Genomic DNA, 17472 nt, shown 5'->3' with positions numbered 1-17472 from the left:
GAAAAGAGAGACCATGTCCTCTCTGGTTTCTCCAACTTTGGAACTAAAAATGGGATTGTCAAAGCCAGAAATTTATTTTACTTTAAATACAGAAAAAGTTAGTTATCGTATAGGGCTAGAATATCTATAAAGGAATATAGTTCAGAACATATATTCTTATAAATATAAAACTGTCGCTATAATCATTAATTATTTCACTGGGAAAATGAAATAACCAGCAGTTTTATAAAGAAATAAAATTAGTTAGAAAGGGAGTTTCCGGTGAACAGTAGATTTTAATTATGAATATACCTTTGTAATTAAAACCTCTTTGTAAATAGACGCAGTATGACATCCATAACACCTCCTTTATTATTTTAAGGACTGTCATTTTCATCTAAATTTTTATTTATTCTAGCTAATAATATAACCTCATTCCTTAGCTTTTCCTATCATTAGGTATTAGTTGATGTCAGGTCCTTGCGAGTTGCTGGGAGGAGGCTCCATGGAATCCTTTGGGTGTGACCCAAAGGCCTGGAGGAAATGTAGGTTAAAATTTGAATACCAGCCGAGTTTAAACACAAGTTCTACTTTGCTTAGAATTTGTGTGGGAACTGGGGTAATATGTCTGTCTGTAGACTAGTTGTGGGAGTAAAAAGCTGGATACAAAAGAAAATAAGAAATTGAACAGGGTAGACATTATCTAAAGATTTCACTAGTATCTGAATGAAAAGGGTCCAGTGCACACTAGAACATTATGGTAGTGAAGCCTATATTTCATTTTCATTTTACTACATATACTAGTACATCTATTAAGGTAAATTTATATACATATGTATATTTTATTTAAATTAACTGGCTATAAATTGTACATATTTTATTCTATAACTAGGGGCCAGTGCACAAATTCGTGCACCTTGAAAGGAACTGTGGGCTGTGAGGCTCCTGCTGTGGGCACAGGGGCGGGTCTCACCCCATCCTACCACAGCCCCTAGTCCCCAGCCAGCTGGCAGTCCTGCTCCTGCTGCCACAGCTCCCATGCCCTGATGGCCCCGACCCCACTAACACCTGCTTACAGAGCAGAGCAATTGGTGCTGGCTCCAGCAGCAGGTGCAAGCAGCGGCTGCTGCCCCAATTGCCCCTCAGGAGCAGGGGGAGGTAGAGAAGCCCTCAGGGGTGATTGGGGCTGGCAGCCAGTGCTTGCACCTGCTGAAGGCACCGAGTGATCTGGACCAGTGCTGGATGCTGGCAGTGGGTGAGAGCAGTGGCTCTGGCACTGGCTGCAGGTGTGAGCAGGACTGGCACGGGCAGTGGGTGCTGACAGTGATGGCTCTGGTGCTAACAGTGAGTGTGAGTTGGGCTGTCACCAGCAAGGGGTGCAAGAGGCGGCTGTCCCCCTCTTGCACCCCTTGCTGGGGGAGAGAAGCCCTGAGGGGCTATCAGGACCAGCACTGGACGCCAGCAGCAGGTGCGAGCACCCAGTGGGACTGTGGTGTGTGGGAGCAAAGAGTTTTCAGTAACCACCAGAGGCTCACCTTGATGACAGCCACCAGTGCCCCCTTTGGTCTGGCGCCTCCACTCACCTGCTCCACCATCCCAACTCAGCCAATGCCTGCCATGTTCCGCGTGCCCTCTGGTGGTCAGCACATGTCATAGCGACCAGTTGATCAGTTGTTTGGTCTATTTGCATATTAGGGTTTTATAGATATAGATGTAAATCTATTCCTCTCTGCTGATTTACTGGAAGCAGACCCAGATTAACACTTTATTAACTGAGTGCCTGAGGACCATTTACTGTACCTGAGTCTTTGTTTCCTCGCCTATAAAATAGCTGTAAGTCTTGTTAAGAGCATTATAGCCAAAACTGGTGTGACTCAGTGGATAGAGCATCAGCCTGCGGACTGAGGGGTCCCAGGTTTGATTCTGGTCAAAGGCATATGCATTGGTTGCGGGCACATCCCTGGTGGGGGGGGGGGGTGTGCAGGAGGCAGCTGGTCCATGTTTCTCTCTCATCAATGTTTCTAGCTCTCTATCCCTCTCCCTTCCTCTCTGTAAAAAAATCAATAAAATACATTTTTTTAAAAAGAACATTATAAATAATTAATGAAAAATGCTTGGCTCAGTAAATGTAGTTATTACTATTAGCTCTCATAACATTTTGGGTTTAAAAAATTAATTCACCAAGTATCCTGAAGGGGGCACCACTCTTGTCCTAACTGGATATATCAAATAAGAAGCAATGAATTCAATCAAAGTACAAATCATTTCTTTTTTGGGTACTCAGTTCTCCCTACTTCATGAATAACTTCTTGAGGACTGAACTCATAGGTGTCTGCCTTCTCTGGCCCTGCTCTTTTGAAGGCACGACCTTTAGCCTCATCAGGGTCTTCACCATCTTGCAGCCATTGCTTTTATCTTTGTACCTAAAAGGCACTATTTTATCAGATTCAAACAAGAGCTGATGGACTGTGGGATCAGTCCTGGGTTTTTGCATGCCTGGGATGTGGCTTGGCTTCTCAAATGCCCCAACGCTGAAGCCTCTGTTCACCCCTGTGTGTGATCCCAGGCAACTGGAATGGATTTTTCTCAGTCAACTGTTCAGAATTCAAGCTCCTCCTCTGGAGCAGGAGCACTGAGCCAAATTCATGTGAACTGAGGGGCTGAATCCTGTGCTCCATAAACCCAAAGCTTTTTTAGACTGCTGCCCCTGAAATCCAAAAACATGCCTCTCCCGATTTCATTATTTTCTAGTCTCTGTACCCTTTTCCACTGGGATGAAAAACATTTCAATCTGAATCAGCAGTGAATTTGCCATTTGAACACTCTCTTGCTGCCCCTGTGACTCAACTCTATAACTGGATCAGTTTCTCCTCCTGTCCCATCCTGGATTCAGGCCCCCACATGTCTCAGGGTGTTGCATCATCTCTGCTAAGTGCACTCAGATATTATATCTTTTCAAAAATTCACATAAATTGTTTCATATAATGCTTTGTAGATTTACATGTTCTCTGCTGTATTACATGAGTGCGTCTTGTAAAATTTTCTAATCATCTAATTTTTTGATAGTCATTCTAGTTTGTAGCTGAGTTTCAAATTCCATTTTGTTTTAGAACTCCAGGAAAATTGCACACATTGCTTCAATTAGTATCAATTTGGCTGTCAAATTTTCAAGATGAAGCCATTGCGTTTTAGTATTATTTAAAGCTGGGGCATTAAAATTAGCTGGGGATTTTTCAAGCATCACTCAGTATGACCCAATTTTAAAGTTATTTTAAATATGACATTAAAAATAGTTATTAACAAGTCTGTACTCTTTCTCTTTGGGCTACAATATCTCAAATAAAAACCTAATCATTAGCCACCTTTCACTGTGTAAAATACAACATCAACTCAATTGTCTGTATCAGGAGAAGCAGAGGTTGAGTAATCCACAAGTAATTTATATTTGTCTTTGGGGTGGTTTTATGATTAAATTTGAATATAGGTGACTCTGAAATCTGGGGAATTCATGTCAAAATTTTTACATTATAAAAATCTTAAATCAGAAAGCTAACAAACTCAATTATTTTATTATTTATTTACTTACTTATTTTTAGTTACTCTCCCAGGTTGAAAGAAGCATGTTAAACTGAGCTCCATCCATTCCTCTGGTAGGTTAGAATATTGAACACAGATGTTAAATCATGGGTCTGGGAAGAATTCAGTAGCAGATTAGAAGGTGCTGAAATAAGGATTTTTATATCTCTACTGGGTTATGTGATTAGGCTTTTTTTCAGGAAAGAAAGAAATGGAGGAAACAAAACAACAACAAAAAAGGAAGATAGATTATATCGCGGAAAAATTATTTAAAGAAAGTACTGCAGAAATTCTGTAAAGAAAACAGGAAATGACATCTGCCAGAGCATTATGCTGACTTAGAATATATCTACCAAGCTCTGCATCTTGCAGGCCATGAGGGGAGAGGTAAACTGATTGAGGAAATAAAGTAATAAGCTAATGAAGTAAAAACTAGTGTCTTCAAAAATTGGGCATTCCTTGTGTCCTGGTATATAAGAAATGAATATATACATGATATCTTAAAACAAATACTCTTGCAACATTTGAATAATTTTTTTACTGTATGCATCTTTTGAGTCCCCAGGCTGACGCTCTATCCACTGAGCCAAACCAGTTTCGGCTGTATGCATCTTTTATCTACTACCCAGCAGTAACAAACTTGAAAACAGACATCTTGGATTTGAAAATGTAATTGAACAGTAACAGCAGATGTTCCTCCTAATGGCAAGGACCTAACCGTCTACCTACCTATCATAGTTCTCCACCACATTTCTAGATTGAAAGACAGCAGGCTCTGTTTACCTTTTACAACTAGACTGGGATGCCTTGAGGTCAATTATTGTGTCATCGTTGTTAATATTCATCACAGGCTTTAGGAAAGCATTTTGCACATAGTAGGTGCATACTTTTTGAATGAATGATGGATACTGAATGCAGGAATATCTCTGATTGGGTCTGAATGGCATGAGCACCAGCACAGAAATCTGATCATTTCAGCCATTTTAAGACCCCACCAAATCGCTTCTTCTATGCCGATTGTGTGATCTGCAGGGAACAATTACGGCTATTGCAACTTCTACTTATACTCTACCTTGTTTATAGAAAAGTATTTAGATGGCACCAAAAATTGCTCTATTGACCTAACCTGGTGTTGTTGTTTTTTTGGGTTTTTTTTTTGAATGCTGTTTTCAAAATGCTGTCCCATGTGTGTTTAGTTTTTCCTTTATAGCTGCTCATATTTTGGTAATACTTTCTTTGCTTCTGCAAATGTACTGACCTCCCTTAGATATGTCAGACCATCTCTGTTGTAAAAATTTAAGACACAGGGGACAATCCTTAATATTTTAAATCATAATTTAATAAAGGGAATTGACTTACTGATGTGTAGCTATCTAGGCTTTTAAAAGTTGACTTTTTCCCATTTCTTAACAACTGTATAGATGATCTTTTCAGGAAAACTGATAGTTAGCAATAATAGGTAATATTTTTTTTAGTGGTTATTATCTTCCCAGCACTGTTGTTGGCTCCTTAAGTGCCTTATCTTATTTGTTTTTCATTTTAAAATGAAAAACAACACAGACTTTTATGTAAATTATAAGTGTGATTACACCACAATGGTGGCAAGAGCATGAGGTTGTGCGTGCTTCCCTTTTACCTTAAGGCAAGAAAGAAGAACTTAGGGAAACCACTTGAAGAGCTGTGATCCCTGCAGTGTATGGGACACAGAAGACTGGTGTCAGAATTATACCTGAAAAATCTGAAGGAGGAGAGCTGGCCTTAGAGGAAGTGGCCATTGGCTATAGTTTAGGAAGGAGCTGCCCTTTCAGTTTGTCACAGCAGGAGTTGTGACATTCCTCAATGATCAGGTCTGGGTGGATAATGTGAGAGAAAGTTAGCCTGCGGTTGTCTAAGTTCCTGCCTGAGAGGAAGCTTCAGTACAAGGAGGCCCAAAGTGGCCCCCCATATTCCTCAAGTGTATGGAACAAATCACAAATGACCAGCTGGAATAGAGATGAATTTCAGATACCCAGCAGCGGTGGTGATGATGGCAGGGTTTGAAAATAACCCAAACATCCTCTAGGAGAGAAAGAGACAAATGTAAATATCTAGTAGTAATGTAACTCCTAGAAAGTACCGTATTTTTCGGACCATAAGACGCACCAGACCATAAGACGCACCAGTTTTTAGAGAAGGGAAATGAAGAAAAAAAGATTCTGAAACAAATAGTGTCCTAAAATATTTTACGTGCATTAAAACCCAACATCACAGTCATAAACACATGTAATCAACCCTGTAAAGTAAACAGCAGCATTTAGAATCATTTTAGAGCTGGGCAAGCACACAGAGACCACACAGAGCCGGGCAAGTAAAAAAACTTTTTTTTTACAGTATATGTGTAGGCTATATTTGGACCATAAGACGCAGGGACTTTTCCCCCCCACTTCTGGGGGGAAAAAAGTGCGTCTTATGGTCCGAAAAATACGGTAAGTTTTCCTTCCCCGCTTTCCTCTCTGCTCTGCACTGCAGCCTTAGAGATGTATAAAGCTGGGGAGAAGCAGTAGAAATGCAATGAAAGGGAAGAGAAGTGAATCATACTCCCTCTCCTGACTTTTGGCTTCTCTGGGTGCAGCAAATCTGTGCCAAATGTGTGGAGGAAAAGCCTAAAATATAAATGAAGTTCATAATTTCAATTTTAATGGGAATGGATATTTTTTATTTGCTCCTATATGTTTTTTTAATTTATTATTTTTTTATTGTGACACAGTTGACATATAACATCATAGTATTAATTTCAGGTGTAATATATATATATATATATATATATATATATATATATATATATCAAACTGATAACTACCTATAGTTACAATTTTTTTTATGATGAGAATTTTTAAGATCTACTCTCTTAGCAACTTTCAAACATACAATACAGTATTTTTATTTGTAGTCACCATGCTATATATTATATCACCAGGAGTGCCACCTGCTTTTATTCTAAGTTTCTAATCTACTTCTGTCAACAAAAGTTTCTTGTTATCTCCCTCGCCGGTTTGGTTCGGCAGATAGAGCGTAGTTCTGCAGACTGAAGGTCCAGGGTTTGGTTCTGGTCAAGGGCATGTACGTTGGCTGCAGGTCAGGAGGCAACCAAAGGATGTTTCTCTCTCTTTGTCACTTCCTCTGCCTTCTCTAAAAATGTCTCTAAAAATCATTGGGAAAATGTCCTCAAATGAGGATTAACAACATCAACAAAAGTTTCTTGTTACTGATAAGGAAACTAATCTTTAAGCAGTACTAAGTAACTTCAATCACTTCAATACTTTCCCTTCAATAAACATTTGCCTTAGAAGAAAAGTCACTTTTTGACCTTGACTTCTTTCTTTACCCTTACCGGAACTATACTTTGATTAGTTAGAAATCTAAACTGTATACTAATTTTCCAATAAGTTAGTATCTAAGTTTCTTTGATATAATTTAAGCAGAAAATATAGACTTATAGTTTATTTTTATTTAAAGATTATACATCTATTTATTGTTTTGTTATACTTCTTTGTTCTTCCAAACTATATTGGGCCCATGTTATATAATAAAAAAAACTAAGTTACTGTGATTTTTTTTTACCTTTCCTTTCCTCAAGCTATCTCATCTATCTTTCCCTCTACTGCGGGACTGAAAAAAAGAGTCAACACATACTTGCCCAGTCACTCTTTAATCCTCCCAACTCTGGCTCATCTCTCTAACGAAACTGCTTTTCAAAGGCCCCAGTTGTCCAATTTGAGATTAAAAGTCTCTCTCTTAGGCATTGCTTTCTGGATCATGTTTGTGACAATACTTAACACAGTGCCCAGCAAATAATACACTCTCAACATATTTTAGTTGTGTTCCCACAAGAATCTGTTTAATGTTATTAAGTGAGTAAATATATCGTGTTCTTTATCTGCATAAAAGATTGTATTAATAAAAAACTTACACAGTCCGGTTATTTCTGGTATACATGTTGTTAATATATCTCAATAAATTCCAACAGTCTTTTTCACTCATATCCAGCATATGGGGCCCAATATTTTAGAAATTCAACTCTCACTTACCATTCATTACCATACTTAGTAATATAATTCTCTAAAATATAAAATAAATAAGTTCTAGGGATGTAATGTGACTATAGTTAACAATACTGTATTATATATTTGAAATTTGCTAAGACTGTAGATCTTAATAGTTTTCATCACACACAAAAATTGTTACTATGTAAGTGATGATGTTAACTAACCTTATTACGGCAACCATTTTGAAATATATACATATATTAAATTGTGTTGTACACCTAAAACTAATACAGTGTCATACATCAATTATAACTCAATAAAACAGAAACCAGTATATAGTTGCCTGGCAGGAAAATGACTGTATCAACCATGATATGGTCAGTGGGAAACCTGCCGTAGCTCTATAAGAAATCAAGCTGGCAGGCAAATGAAGCTCAGAGAGGAGGATATAAGAAGCTGTTAATAGCTGAAAACGGTTTGGCTCAATGGATAGAGCGCCGGCTTGGGGACTGAGGAGTCCCGGGTTCGATTCCGGTCAAGGGCATGTACCTTGGTTGCGGGCATATCCCCAGTAGGGGGTGTGCAGGAGGCACCTGATCGATGTTTCTCTCTCATCAATGTTTCTAACTCTGTATCTCTCTCCCTTCGCTCTGTACAAAATCAATAAAATATATTTAAAAAAAAAAAAAAAAAAAAGAAGAAGAAGAAGCTGTTAATAGCCCTGGCTGAATAGCTCAGTTGATTAGAGAGTATCGTCCCAATACGCTAACCCAATACGCTAAGGTTGTGGGTTTGATTCTGATCGGGGCACATATAAGAAGCAACCAATGAATGCATAAAAGGGTGGGGCAGCAAACCGATGTCTCTTTCTCTCTCTCTCTTCCTCTCTCTCCTCAATCTATACTAATAAAAGGGTAATAGACTAATTAGACCCGGCGACCTTTCGGACAAAGCCATGGTGGCAGAGCTGAGGCAGAGGCAGTTAGGGGTGAACAGGCCGGCAGGGGAAGGCAATCAGGGGCAAGCAAGCCAGCTGCAGTGTGTGTGTGTGTGTGTGTGTGTGTGTGTGTGAGCAGGCCAGTGAGGGGGAGGGGTAGTTGAGGGCAGTCAGGCTGGCAGGGGAGGTAGTTGGAGGTGATCAGGTCTGCAGGGGAGGGGCAGTTAGGAGTGATCAGGCCAGAAGGGGGAGGGCCAGTTGTGGTTGATCAGGCTGGCAAGCAGAGTGGTTACAGGTGATCAGGCAGACAGGCACGTGAGCAGTTAGGAGCCAGCGGTCCGGATGTTATCACATTTTTTTTTTTTAAGTTTTTATTTTAGAGAGGAAAAGGAGAATGAGAGAGGGATAGAATCAATGATGAGAGAGAATCATTGATCGGCTGCCTCCTGCATGCCCCCACTGGGGATCAAGCCCACAACCCGGGTATGTGCTCTGATAAGAAATCAAACTGTCAGAGGTTGACACTCAACCACTGAGTCACACCAGCTGAGCCATATTTTGTTTATTGATTTATTAGTTGATGGGTAATAGGGTTGTTTCTACTCGTTAGCTATTATAAATAACTAGAAGCCAGTGCATGAAATTCGTGCACAGGTATGGTCCCTAGGCCTGGCTGGTGATCAAAGCACAAACATGGAAGGGCAGGTCCCAGCCGACCTCTGGGCCCTGGGCAGCACCTGGGCCCTTAGATCCTCATGTGCTCCCCTCTGCCTGATTCATTCGCCCCTGCCTGACTTCCTCGCTACCTGGGAGCCAGGCGGCAGCCTGCCCCTGTCACCATCACAGGTTGCCATCCGCAGGATGATCAGACCCTGCTCACACTGCCTTGGCCTGGCACCTTCCGCTCACCAGCGCCACCATTCTGCTGCCTCCCATTTTCATCGGTGCCCACTAGGGCTGGCAGCACTTCCACTGCCACCGGCGGCCAGTGCCGTGTTGCTGATGCCCACCATGTTCCGCACCAACCCCTGGTGGTCAGTGATTGTCACAGCGAGCAGTTGAACTCCCTGTTGAAGGGACAATTTGCATATTAGGCTTTTATTAGATAGGATGCTCCTATGAATATTTGTGTACAAGTGTTTCCATGAACACACATTTTCAGTTTTGAAAATACTAGATCATATGGTAACTCTATATTTAGGCTTAATTTTTGTGAAGTGACCAAGCTATCTTCCAAAGTGGCTACATCATTTTATATTTTACCAGCAGTGTATATGAGTTTCAATTTGTTCAAATCCTTGCCAATACTTGTGATTATTCATTTTTAAATTATAGCCATCCTAGATGGTGTGAAATGATACCTTATTTTGGTTTTGATCTGCGTATGCCAAGTGATTAATGATGTTGAATATCTTTTCATGCATTTATTGACCATTTGTCTTCTTTTGGAGAAATGTTCATTCAAATCCTTTGCCCATTCTTTAATTGGGTTGTTCTTTTTTTTTTTCTTTACTTATTTTTTAATTTTTCTATCAGAGAGGACATACAATATTAGTTTCAGGTGTACACTCAGTGATTCATCTTTTTATTGTTGGGTTTAAGAGTTCTTTATATATTCTGAATATTAGGCCTTTATCAGATTTAGGATTTGCAAATAGTTTCTCCAATTCAGTGGGTTGTCTTTTCACTTTCTTGATGGTATCCTCTGAAGCACAAAAGTTGTTAATTTTGGATGGTAGCATAGGTAAATGCTAGTACTTGCCACCTCCCATAACCACATCAAAATTGCAACTAAAATACAGAATAACCATCCCCATACCAAACCCCCAGCCCAGGGTTCCAGTGTTTGAAAGATAAGCCCCTGTAACTTCGGGCTATAAAAACCAGCAGAGATTGTGTCTGAGTGACACAGAGGCACTTCCTCTTAAAGGGCCAGTGCATGAAATTATAAAGTCCCACTCCCTCTGAGCTCCAGTGCTGTGGCAGTGAGTTGGAAGGATCCAGGGATATATGGGGAGGAACTGATTGTCTGGCATTGAAGCAAGAACTTAGGGGTGTCTTTCTCCCAGGCAGGAGTGCTCGCAGGAATGATTGTTCCTGTACTGAGGCCTCTCCTGTCGCAGAGTTGACTGGCAGTCATATCTGAGTTTCCATCAACCTGGCTCACACTATCTACTCTGCTCTGGTGATTCCCTGAGACCCTACCCCATCCAATTTGCAGCCTCACTAAGCTGTTTGCAGCAGCTTTTCCATAAGAATGGCCTGCCCTGGCTCAGGCTTCAGACTTTACTACATTCTCTTAAGCAAGCAACAGCATATTAGGCTTTTATTGGGGTCCCAACCCCACACCAGACCCCCAGACAACTCCTCCTAGTGATGACAATCGCAATCAAGGCTCAACTACAAGACTGTGCACCCAGCCCACACAGGGATGCACCTAGAATGATCAGCTCAGATGACTGGGGAGGCTGAGGCACTGGGCTCTACAGGACACCTACTACACAAGGCCATTCTTCCAATTCCGGGGGACATAGCAACTCTACCCAATACATAGACACAAGTACAGGGAAGCAGCTAAAATTCGAGACAAAGAAACATGTCACAAATGAAAAAAGAGAAATCTTTTTTCTAATCTTCTGAGGGGGGAAAAACTAAATGAAATGGAAGCAAACAAAATGCTAGATACAAAGTGCAAAACAATGTTTATAAGGATGCTCAAGGATCCTAATGAGACTTTCAAAGACATGAAGAAGGACCAGACAGAAATGAAGGATCACTAACTGAAATAATAATTTACACAGATTCCACAGTACAGTAGAGGATTCTGTATATCAAATAAATTTGAGCCCTGACCAGGTGAGGGCAGTTTTGGGGGACATAGGCCTGTTGGGGAGGGCAGTTAGGGGTGACTGGGGTGACAGAGGAGGGCAGTTGGGGGTGGCAAGGCCTGCAGGGGAGGACAGTTGAGGGGGACCCAGGCCTGCAGGGGAGGGCAGTTGGGGAGACCAGCCCTGCAGAGGAATCTGACCAGTCAGTCTTTTTCAGGAGGAGGGAGAAGAGTTGGGGGAAGGAAGGCTTCCAGAAGAGGCATCCTTCCCAGTTGCCAAAAGTGCTCAATCAATGTTTTTTCTTTTATTTACTTTTTGTCATCCTGAATGAACATAAAGTGCTTCTCCTCCTCAGGAGTTTGTTGCATCAACTTAAGAATGATAAACACAGGTGCATTCCTAGAAATACAAAGCCATAAAACTACCAACCTGGAGGGAACTTGCGATAACATTTAATAAAATCCAATGTCCTCATTCATGCCTGGAGATAAGGGACCCTAGCCCCAGAGAAGTTAGATGATTTTCAAAAGGACATCCAGATACTTAAGGGTAGAGATAGAGCTGCCTACAACTTGGTATTTTATTACAAGCAAGAACCATATAAACCAATCACATCTGAGCTTAATTGGCACATAGTTGCAGTACACAGAGGAATAAAGTAAACCAAAAGTCAAAAGGAAAAAATAAAGTGTCCTCAAATGGCACTGCAGAACAAGTCTATTTTCTTACACATGACATATCTCTCTCTTCTTTATCTGATATGGTATTTTACTTGCAAAAGTGTGTCTCTATGTTATCCTACAAAGCATAGAATTACCAAAGGCTTCTGTAATGTACAAAGCGTCTAGACAGAAAGAAGCTAAGAGAACATTTTGCTAGCAATGTTGTTTATCTGGTGTTCTCCATTCACATTCTGGAGTATTGGAATAGGTGTTGTAAGACTCAGGTAGGGCCCCCACAGCTGAGTTAAGGCCTATTGAACTCAAGATTTTTATGAAACTAATGGTGGATGTGCTGGAAATAATTAAACCTAAACTCTGGAATAAGAATTAGATATATCTTAATTTATATTTTAGCTAGAGGCCCACCCAATGCACAAAATTCGTGCAAGGGGCTTTGCCCTCGCAGTCCAGGCTGCCTTGTGGCCCCGCCTCCTGCCCACTGGTCGTTTTGGAAGGTCGTTCTGCCATTTGGTCTAATTAGCATATTAGACCTAGTTCTAATTATATAGGATATATACCAGAACTGAAAACATAAAACAGTAGTCCTTAATATTTTTAAACTCTTTGGGAATCTGATGAAAATCATGGATGATAGACCTTCTAGAAATGTTTATATACATGAGAAGTTTTAGTTGTTAATATTTTCAAAATTGACCTACATCCCAAGCCTATCCACAGAGCTCAAGATAAGAGCCTCTGCCATGTAACGGCATCTGATATTTTTCTGTTCCTCTTTCAGCCATTTTTGGCTAAGGGATTCGTCTCTAGTTCATTCTGCAGGGCTTGCTGCATCTCCTTCCTGCTTGGCCACACTTCTTTTTGGGGACGTTACTCTCTAGTTTCAGTGGCCTTCCATTAGTCCCTGTGTTTGTGAAAAGTCAAACTCCACTCTGAGAATTGCCTTTATGTTGTTTCCACTCCAAAAGGCATTACAAAATTCTGGCTGCCAATTTCGCTTGTCAATAATAGGAATGGTTTGGTCCTTTCTTTGGCCCTATTACACTCCCGCTCCTCCTACCCCCCCCCCCTGCCTTTTTTTTTTTTTTTTTTTTTTTTTTTTTTTTTTTTTGGTCTATCTAATTTCTAATGGCTCCATATTCCCTCCAGATGGGGAGGGGGTGAATTATATGTTGTGTGTGTGGGCTGTATCAATTTAGAGTAGCCAGAAAATTTATAATAAAAAATGGTACATTTTTAAGAGCAAAAAAAGGTGCTGTTAATAATTACTCCTGTACATCTAGCACTATCCTGGCAAACCAGGTCAATGGTACTACTAGTCTAAGACTAAAGTGTGGCTTGGCTTTCTTTTGCCCCTGTTGCTTGGGCATATATCTCCTTTAGAGATCTGTGGGAAGTGGTGGCTCAATATAGGAAATGAAGGGCCTCCAAGGTGAACTCAGAGCTAGAACCCAGCACAGCCCCTCTTATATGCATGGACAAAGCTTAGGCAGACTTGTGACTTATCGATGGGTGTTCAGCTATTTTGCAATCACCGCCTGACAAACATGGCAGGTAACCCCTGGTGTTGATGTAGGTACAGAAGTCACAGAAACTAACTTGAGAGCTTTCTTGTTATTCCTACTTATTTCCTACTCCTGGGAAATCCAATCCCTGTATGAATTCATGGGTCGAAGTTCCCAGTGGGTGTGAATGATTAGTGGGTGTGACATGGTCAAACAAGAAGACTCCAGGACTGCAGTAACCAGGCTAGAGGTAAAAAACTGGCACTTCAACCTTCAGTTTCATGGCACACTCAAAACAGAAATGTGGCAAACCAGAGAGCCAAGGTGGAGCACAGAACATTCAAGTTAAGAAGCAACTGCTGCCAGGGGCACAGACTCAGGTGGAAAGGGACAGGGAGTGGCAGGAACTGAATAGGTAGCTGGCATTTTGCAAAAGTCATCTGAAAGTCATCTTTAGCAATTCATTCTGTGCTTAAAAGGGACATTTGTAAATTCAAAGAAGAAAAAACACTGCAATCAGTATTAAGGGTATTACCTAAAGAAGTGACTTGTATGAAGGGTAGGATCAGATATCAGGAAGGAAATTAGCAAAACTTTGATGAAATAGGAGAGGAAGAACATGAGCTAAGCCAAAGCAGGACAGAAATTATTCTTCTAACCACTCCAGCTTAGGTTTTGCCCTGAGAATCTATATTCCTACAAAAGGTCATATATAATTTATTAACTATATACATATTTAGTCACATTCAACTAATTATTTTTTTAATATATATTTTATTGATTTTTTTAAAGAGAGGAAGAGAGAGGGATAGAGAGTTAGAAACATTGATGAGAGAGAAACATTGATCAGGTGCCTCCTGCACACCCCCTACTGGGGATGTGCCCTCAACCAAGATACATGCCCTTGACTGGAATTGAACCTGGGACCTTTCAGTCCGCAGGCTGACACTCTATCCATTGAGCCAAACTGGTTTCGGCTCAACTAATTATTTTGTTATCAAGAACTGATTTGTATAATTCCTGAAGCTATTAGGTCTTGCTAGACTTCGAATACTGCTTACAGAAAAATTCTAGTACCTAAAAATATAGGGTTGGAAAACATATAAGTGGTTGTAGGTATTGGAGGGAGGGTAGGAGAAGTTGTTGATTCCAAAGAGCCTGCATGAAGGAATTGTGGAGAGTGATAAAACTCCTTTATATCTTGATTATGGGAGTTGGTACATGATTCCAAGCATATGTCAAACTTCATAGACATGTATATCACAAAGAGTGGGTCTTACTGTGTGTAAATATAAAAATAAATAAACAAAAATTAAAAAATAAAAGAATCCTAGACCTAAATGGGTAAAACCAGATGAACACTCTCTTTCCCCCCACCCTTGCCATTCTAGACCTGTTATTTTATGCTAGAGGCCCGGTGCATAAAATTCGTGCATTGGAGGGGGGTGGGGGTCCCTCATCCCAGCATGCACCCTCTCCAATAGGGGACTCCTTGGGGGATGTCCAACTGCTGGTTTAGGGATCTGGCCTTAACCGGTGGTCAGACATCCCTCTCACAATCTGAGACCACTGGCTCCTAACTGCTCACTTGCCTGCTTGCCTAATTGCTCCTAACTACCTCTGCCTGCCTACCTGATTGCCCCTAACTGCCTCTGCCTGCCTGCCTGATCACCCCTAACTGCCCTTCCCTGCCTGCCCTATCACCCCCAACTGCCCTCCCCTGCCAGCCTGATCTTGCCGCAAGCTGCACTCCCCTAACTTCTGATCACCCCTAACAGCCTTTGCCTTAGCCCTCACCACCATGGCTTTGTCCGGAAGGAAGTCAGACATCAGGAAGATGGCAGGTCGACCCAGTCTAATTAGCATATTATCCTTTTAGTAATATAGATAGATTATACAGGATAGGATTGATTAAATGAGGGAGGAAAGCCTTTTTTATCAGGAGGAGATGCTCTTGGCAGACAAAAGTACATAAACCCTATATCTGGACTGATAGCCAGCCATATGCACTATACTGCCAAACTGGTCAATAAAAAATTGAACTGCTTTCTTACATCTTACACCAAACAGCTGTTGCCCTTAAAACCCCTCCTCAGCCCCCATCTTAAGTACTGCCTTCACAGTTCACCCAGATTTGGTTCTGATTGGTCTGTTTCTATGCCAGTAAGCGTCTCCAGGCCTACCAAAGGGCTAATCAGAGAGGCAGGGCTGATCAGTAGCCCCAGAGGAGGCCGAGAGAAAAAGAGGTGCGGCTGTTAGGCCTGGAGTGAAAGAGAAGTAAGTGCTGATCCGAGCTTCACGGAGGCTACGGAGGCTACGGATCAGACCTTACCTCTCTCTCTCCAAGCCTCTCTTTGGGCCTGATCCGCAGCACCCTCAGCAGTCAGTGCTGGGTCAGGGTGCCCATAGAGGCGACAGTCAGTGTTGGGTCGCCATGGCAACCCAGCACTGACTTCTGGTTGGTCGAGCCTTCAGTCATTTTGGATGTTACAGACCCTGAGTTTTTATATATTAGAACCTTTCTGATGATACAAAGAAATATTCAGGTGTAGGCATGAGACCACATGTCACAGTTAAAATAGAATATGGAAGAATGTAACTTGAAGCATCAAAAATTTCCTTACATGGTAGTTAGTAGGACTTGAAGTATGATATTTCTTGACATACAGGCTAATGGAGTAAGAAAGAGGTTAAGTATGAAAGTAGGGAAAGGTGACATATGAATAGAGAATCCTGAATGAAGTGAGGGAGTGAACCATCACAAACTCTAAGGAAGTGTGTCTTAGTCAGGGGGAATAGCAAGTGCAAGAGGGATGGTGAGCACATGCTTTAATCTTGAGAATCAGCAAGACTACCAGTGAAGATAGGATTAGGCGAGTGGTGTGGAGCAGCCAGATCACGTGGAGTCTGGAAGGCCTTAATAAAAAGTGGGTTTAGTGAAGTGTGGTAGGGAGCCATCAAGAGTAAGCAGGGGAATTAACTGGTCTGATTTGCATTTTTGGTTGCTATGTGGACAGTAGACATTTGGGTGCAAGTATGAAAGCAAGAAAGCCATTGCAACTGTGCAGAAATGGTGGTAGTATGGAAAGGTTTGAGTATCGAAGGAGTGAGTGAGAGGGAAAGGTTTATTCCATTGCCTGGCCACAACACCATCTCAGGCTCATCATATATTTAATATCTTAGGATTCCTTATTCACTTGGGCCTTAAGTAGACATTGTGGTACATATAGAATTACTGCTAGCGCTCTTGCAGCCTAGCTGCAGTTGGAGACTAAGAATTTTTCCTGGCTATATGATTTTTGCCTAGCAATGTTCAGAAGCCCAGATGTATGAATTAAGAAGGCAGAGGGCTTAATTAATCTAGAATCAAGGTTTTGCCATATGTATGTGCGGGATGAACAGAGGCCAAAATGATATTCTCATAATTCACACTAGGTGGCATGGTAAAGGGGATAATGTTTGTCGAAGGGACGTATGAAATTCAGGTCCTATGCCTTAGATAAAATTGAAGGGAGGAAAAAAGGTCATACAAATTTGAGTACAAGTCATAGCTAGGTAATTCAGAAACAATTGGCTATAATTATTTCATCCGGTTGTTTAAAGAACCAACAAGTTTGTTCTGTTTTCCCATCCTTTAATTAATATTCCTTTCCATTGACAGGCTTCTCACCTTTGTTTCCTTCTTTACCTATCTAATATCCTCCAAGAGGAAAAATGTGAAGCAGTATGCAATTCTAAGCACTTAAAAAAAATTGAAAGAAAAGACTTTTCTTTATTCCTCCATTTAACTCAAGGATGCAGATGCAGTAGGAGAATACTTTTCTAGTGTTCTAGTGGTTTGGAGTCTGTGCTAGAGACCTGTGCTCCTGGCTCAGACACTTTGCTTTGTTATTCTGAAATAGACGTGGCAGTGTTTTAGAGCTGACGTACAGGGAGTCTTTC

This window comes from Pipistrellus hanaki (genome assembly GCF_964339955.1).
Source record: "Pipistrellus hanaki genome assembly, chromosome: 1".
NCBI classification, from domain to species: Eukaryota; Metazoa; Chordata; class Mammalia; order Chiroptera; family Vespertilionidae; genus Pipistrellus; species Pipistrellus hanaki.
Note: the sequence above shows the minus strand (reverse complement) of the source record.